The sequence below is a fragment of the Peromyscus eremicus genome, chromosome 1 (assembly GCF_949786415.1).
Source record: "Peromyscus eremicus chromosome 1, PerEre_H2_v1, whole genome shotgun sequence".
Taxonomy (NCBI): domain Eukaryota; kingdom Metazoa; phylum Chordata; class Mammalia; order Rodentia; family Cricetidae; genus Peromyscus; species Peromyscus eremicus.
Window position 1 is genome coordinate 99,030,546 of NC_081416.1, and position 6,000 is coordinate 99,036,545.

General features: G+C 38.2%; 1 protein-coding gene across 1 annotated transcript in view; it reads right to left on the reverse strand.

The window, feature by feature from the left end:
• The window catches only part of Fchsd2 (FCH and double SH3 domains 2), a 212,099-nt gene that overhangs the window by 74,679 nt on the left and 131,420 nt on the right, over nt 1–6,000 (reverse strand). The window lies entirely within an intron of this gene.

Below are 6,000 nucleotides of genomic sequence, written 5' to 3' on the forward strand. Positions count from 1 at the left end.
TCACAAACATATCATCAACTTTAGGTTGGTATGCTACACACACACACACACAATTTTTTTTTTAAGAGCCTAAACACCCTATCTTTCATAATCTGTTGCTTTCCCACTGACTTGAGTCGATTTTTTCAGTCTTACAAGTTCTGAATATCTAGCTGCAATCAATCATGCTTTAAGAGGAAATGAGATAAATAAAATTCCTGTTTCCATATGGCTGAGGAAAAAATCCTAGCTGACAAAAATCACAAACAACCATATGCTTTCTCTTCACTTAAAAGACAAATTTCTGAATTCACACGCAACAGGTACATTTTAGAACATTTCTATTTGGAGCAAGAACAACAACAAAAAACCTCCCCAGTTTCCTGGTACATCTGCCTGTCTTACCAAATGAAGACAAAGGCTAGGAGGAGGAAGAGCACCAAAAGTATCTTTTGGAAATTCCCCATGAACTATAACTGTGTTGGTCCTGCTTGGTCACTCAGATGAAGCAACCACTCTCTATTTTAATGCCAGAAAGATATATAAGCCCTGTAAGAGGAAAACTAATATTAGCCTTCATCAGATTAGAGCAGAAACAGGTGTAATCTTTTTTTCTTAAGATTTATTTATGTTATTTTATATGTAAGAGTGTTTCTACCACATGTATATCTATGTACCACATATTCCTGGTGCCTGTGGAAGTCAGAAGAAGGTGTCAGATCCTCTAGAACTGGAGTTACAGATAGTTGTGAGTTGTCATGTGGGTGCTGGGAATTGAACCCTGGTCCCCTGCAAGAACAAAGCTCTAACTCCTGAGCCATTTTTCTGGCCCTCTCTTGCTCCTTACTTATATTCTTATCTTCACTTTAAAATAAGAAATTAATACATGTTAAGAGTTTACTTATGAGACATTGTTACATTAATAAGATGATGAAGTAAGAAAAATGAATATTTGAAGAATCCCTTCTTTTGCAACTTCTAAACAGGGTACTGCTAGCCCCAGTTCTGTAGCTAAGCAAACAAGATTTCACCAGTTAGTAAGCATAGTAAAGCAATCAGTATACTCTAGAGGAGGGCTTTCCTGGCAGAACAGGGCACAAATGCTTTCTTTCTTTCAATTTTGATTTTGATTTTTTTTTTTTTTTTTTTTTGGTTTTTTGAGACAGAGTATCTCTGTGTAGTTTTGCACCTTTCCTGGAACTCCTCTGTAGACCAGACTGGCCTTGAACTCACAGAGATCCGCCTGCCTCTGCTTCCCGAGTGCTGGGATTAAAGGCATGCGCCACCACCGCCCGGCCAATTTTGATTTTTGAAATAAGGTCTCATACCACAACCGAGGCTGGCCTTGAAACCATGGTGCTTCTTGCCTCCGTCACCCCCCAAAGTCCACGTGCTTAGATTGCAAGGTTGAACTGCCACACCTGGCATGACCTACTTCTTCCTATGGTGAAGACTTCACCTTCTCTAAAACCTCAGATGCGCTGATGCAAACACAACTACTCTTCTACTTGTTTTACATACCCGATCTTTCAAAACTTGGGTTACTAAAAGTGGAAAGGGCAAGAGGAACTTATACAGGTATGGGTCCTAGTAGAAGATGAAACAAAACAAAGGAGGTACCAGATATTAAAGAAACACAAGACAGTTCTGGGGCAGAAAGACAATTGTTATTAAAAAGAAAATTCTTTTGAGACATGGTGTAGAGAAGACCTAACAAGCACCAGAAACTAGAGCACCAAGGCAAACCCCAGGACTTAGTGTTCCAGACACTTCTCAATTCCATTAACAGCTTGTGTTTCAAGATCTCTAATTTCAAATTCAATTTCATTTTAAGACAAGTTCTCTCTACTTAACTCCTGGGTGTCCTGAAACTCACTGTGTCGACCAGGCTGGCCTTGAACTCACAGCAATCAGCCTGCCTCTGCCTTCCAGAGGGCTGGAATTAAAGGTGTGTACCACCAAACCAAGCTCAAATTCAGTTTTAGAAACATTTGAACTTAAAAAGCTAACCCCTCTCATAACATCAGTTTTGACAAGTGACACTAAACTTCTTGTAAATAGTAAACATTTCATTTATAGCTATAAAAGACAATGTGCTATCTTAACAAAGCAGCATGGCACTGGCACAAACCAGACACAAAACAGTGGAACAGAACAGAGGACCCAGAAATAAACCCGCACATCTATGACCACCTCATGTGTGACAAAGTATCATAAATATTCAGTGGGAAAAGCCTCTTTAACACATGGATCTTCGAAAACTAGATATCCACATGTAAGAATGAAACCAGATCCATATCCTGACCAAAAATAAATTCAAAATGGAGCCAAGATATGGAACCATCCTAAAAGGCTGAACAGATTAAAAAAAAAAAACTATAAAGACAAATACTTATATGAACAATGGGATTTTATTAAGTTATAATGAAGAACAAAATGATGACTTCTGTAAGAAAATGGATGGAACTGGAGATCATAGTGTTAAGTAAAATAAACAAGACTCAGAATAACAAACACTGCATTTTTCATCTGTAGAGTCTAAATTAAATTTACATGGGTACACATGTACTCCCCACCATATATGATATGGAAGGAGAAAGAACATTGTAAGAGCAGAGGAAAGACCTCTTCTAAACTGGAAGAGGTCGGTAAAGGGCAAATAACTAAGTCTAAGAGTGTGTAAGTGTGTGCGTGTATGTGTGTGTGTGTGTGTGTGTGAAAATGTCACTGTGAAATCTATCATGCTGTACACTATTAAGAATAAAATAATACATCACCAAATAAATTTCATCCAAATTAAATTATTAAATTCAAATAAAATACTTATTTTAAATTTTAACTAGTGCATAAAAATTATAAATATTAACAGAGTACTACTTAATGTTTTGATGCATGCCTATGATGGTGTTAAAGGACTTGGCCTAGCAGGTTTAGAACACTTCAGACTCTAACCAGCTGTTCACTTATTATAACAGACCCTTAAATGAAACCTATTTGACATTTCCCTTTCTTTAAAGTTACAATTCTCAGTACAATATCATCTGTTATGTAAGCTGCCTAAAAGTTCTATCATGGTAAAGTTGGTGGTACATATGGAGATTGGATATAGAGTACGTAATAATGAAGAAACCCCAGGGGGTTGATGTGTACTTGGATAAGGATGCAGGTTAAAGAGGCTTTCATAAGAATTCTGAAGCTGCAGAAGGCAGAAATCTGAGGATAAATGCACAGACAGTGAACTGCGCTCAGGAAGAGTGGGACATATATATCTCTCACCATCCTTGCTCACTTTTGCTTGACCTAAAGTACTTTTGAGTTGGTTCCTGTGGTGATATAGTGCTTGTAATCTAAGAAATAAAACTTGCCTGAAGATCAGAGGACAGAGCCAGCCACAGAGTTAGCCACAGAGGTCAGGCAGTGGGATCACATACCTTTAATCCCAGCACTAGGAAGGTTGAGACAGGAAGTGATATGGCTGGGTAGAGAAAGGAATATAGGGGGGAAGAGACAGGAACTGGCTCTTGAAGACTGAGGAGTTGATGAGGTAAGAGGTGGTGGCTGTGGCTTGCTCTGCTTCTCTGATCTTTCAGCTTTCACCCTGATACCTAGTTCCAGGTTTTTATTATAAGACCATTTAGGATTCATGCAACAGTTCCACCATGGAGTAACTAGATACATGGTGACCTGGGAATGGAAAGGCACCATGCCTATGTGCTTTCCATCATCAATACTATAACTAGAGCTTGAACTTTCATGTGCAATTTTCAAATGCAGTCTTGGTCCGTTCACTTTTTGGTTGCTCTACTGATATAGCAAACCAGGTGTTACCAGGTAATTCTGCGGCCTTTACTGGGTAAAAGAAATAGGAAGTGTGTATAGCTGAGAAATAAACACTTTTGAGAACTGAATCTTAAGTGAATTGAAGGCAACAATAATTGGTCTCTATTTACTCAAACCTTTCCAAACAAGTTATTAAATCTAACACACTAGTAAAACATAAACTAAAACTCTCTAAATTACATCATTTTTGCTTATAGTTAATTACATGTCAAGAGAGACTCATAAGCAGTCAAGCATACTGTATAGAAGTATGCAAGTTAAGTTATAAATTGCCAAAGCCAGGCGGTGGTGGCGCACGTCTTTAATCCCAGCACTCGGGAGGCAGAGCCAGGTGGATCTCTGTGAGTTCGAGGCCAGCCTGGTCTACAAAACGAGTTCCAGGAAAGGCGCAAAGCTACACAGAGAAACCCTGTCTCAAAAAAAAACCAAAATAAATAAATAAATAAATAAATAAATAAATAAATAAATAAATAAATTGCCAAAGTTAGCTCAGTGGTAATCCAATGGGTTCACTGCCTGAAATGAACACACGTGATTTGTCCTTTTCTACCCAATTCTACTCCATCTGTAAGTGCGGTTTCCTCCTACCAAGACCAGGCTCTGGGAAGAAGCTGCAGCTCTTGACAAGGTAATGTTCCCGATCTCCAGAACTCCAGTCAAATAATCAGGTCTTCAATTTTAGTCTTAGAATTCTTCCAATTCAAAGCAGCAATAAAGTTATTAAGTAGATGGCAGAAGTTTTAAGGTGGAATTAAGGAAACACAGGAAAGATCTTGAAGACTCATTTACAAAGCCCTTAAGGTCTCAATTATTTTCCTATGAACACTGAGACATAATTAATCTTTTCCACTCTCATTCCCTCCAGAGGCATGTTGTAGAGTTTTCAGAGGATGGGTAATATGGATGACCCAATGACTCTGGTAGTCAGAGAAATCTGTTCTTGAACATTCTATTGTCTTAAAATTTCTCAGTTTAAATTTATAATATAGTAATTACATTCCACACTAACACAATCTTCTTGGGTTCCAATAGTTTTTAAGAGCAAAAAGTGGTTCTGAAACAAACAAACAAATAAAAAGTTTGAGAACCACTGGTACTACACAAAAAATAGAAAACTGTTTATATGCAGTTTATGTAAGATAAGGGATGAACAGATGACTTAAAAAGGGTTTCTTCACAGGGAGGTGGTAGCACAGACCTTTAATCCCAGCATTCAGGAAGCAGAGGCAGTTGGATATCTGTGAGTTTGAGGCCATCCTGGTCTACAGAGCAGTTCCAAGACAGCCAGGGCTATACAAAAACAAACAAACAAACAAACAAAACAAAACAAAAAACCTTGTCTCAAAAAACAAAAACAAAGAAAATGTTTTTTTTCTTTGAGCCTGGGCATAGTGGTGCACACCTTTAATCCCAGCACTTTGGAGGCAGAGGTGGCAGACCTGAGAGTTTGAGGCCAGCCTGCTCTACAGAGTGAGTTTCAGGACAGCCAGGGCTACACAGAGAAACCCTGACTCAAAAAACAAAACAAAACAAAACAAACAAACAAACAAAAAGTTTTTCTTCTTCAACCACTGTCTACTAAGGACATACATACATTCATTCCAATTCTTGCCTTTGTATTGATTCTTTCTTCTTTTTAAAGCTATTACCAAATTTCTGTGAGTGGGAGAATGCCATTTCATTAGTCTTTGAGACCTAACACAAATGTCACTACCACATAAGAGGAAAAATCTAGAGACAGAAGTACTAACGGCTGCCGACTGGGAGGTGCAGAGAACAGAGAGCAGCAGCAGAAGGGGTACAGTGTTTCTTTTGGGGATGAGAGAAATATTCTGGAGAGAATAGTGTGACAGCTGTAAAATCCTGTACAAATACTAAAATCATCAGCCTGTATCCTTTCAGATGGTGAATTTTAGGGTGTGTGCATGATACCTGAATATTAAAAAGAAGTTAGTAGAGAACATAGGCCTTTCAAGGTTTCCCAAGGTTTTCTATGTTGTCTTGAGAGTAGTAAGAAGCTGCTGGAGGTTAGGTAGGGTACAATGCAGATGTTCCAAAACTACCTTCTGCATAAATAAAAGACACATTATAGATACATGACCTAGAATTCAAATCACAGCACAGAGAGATCTTTTTTTACTTGAGGCTATTACTTATAATTCTGCTTCTCAGAAAGTCCCT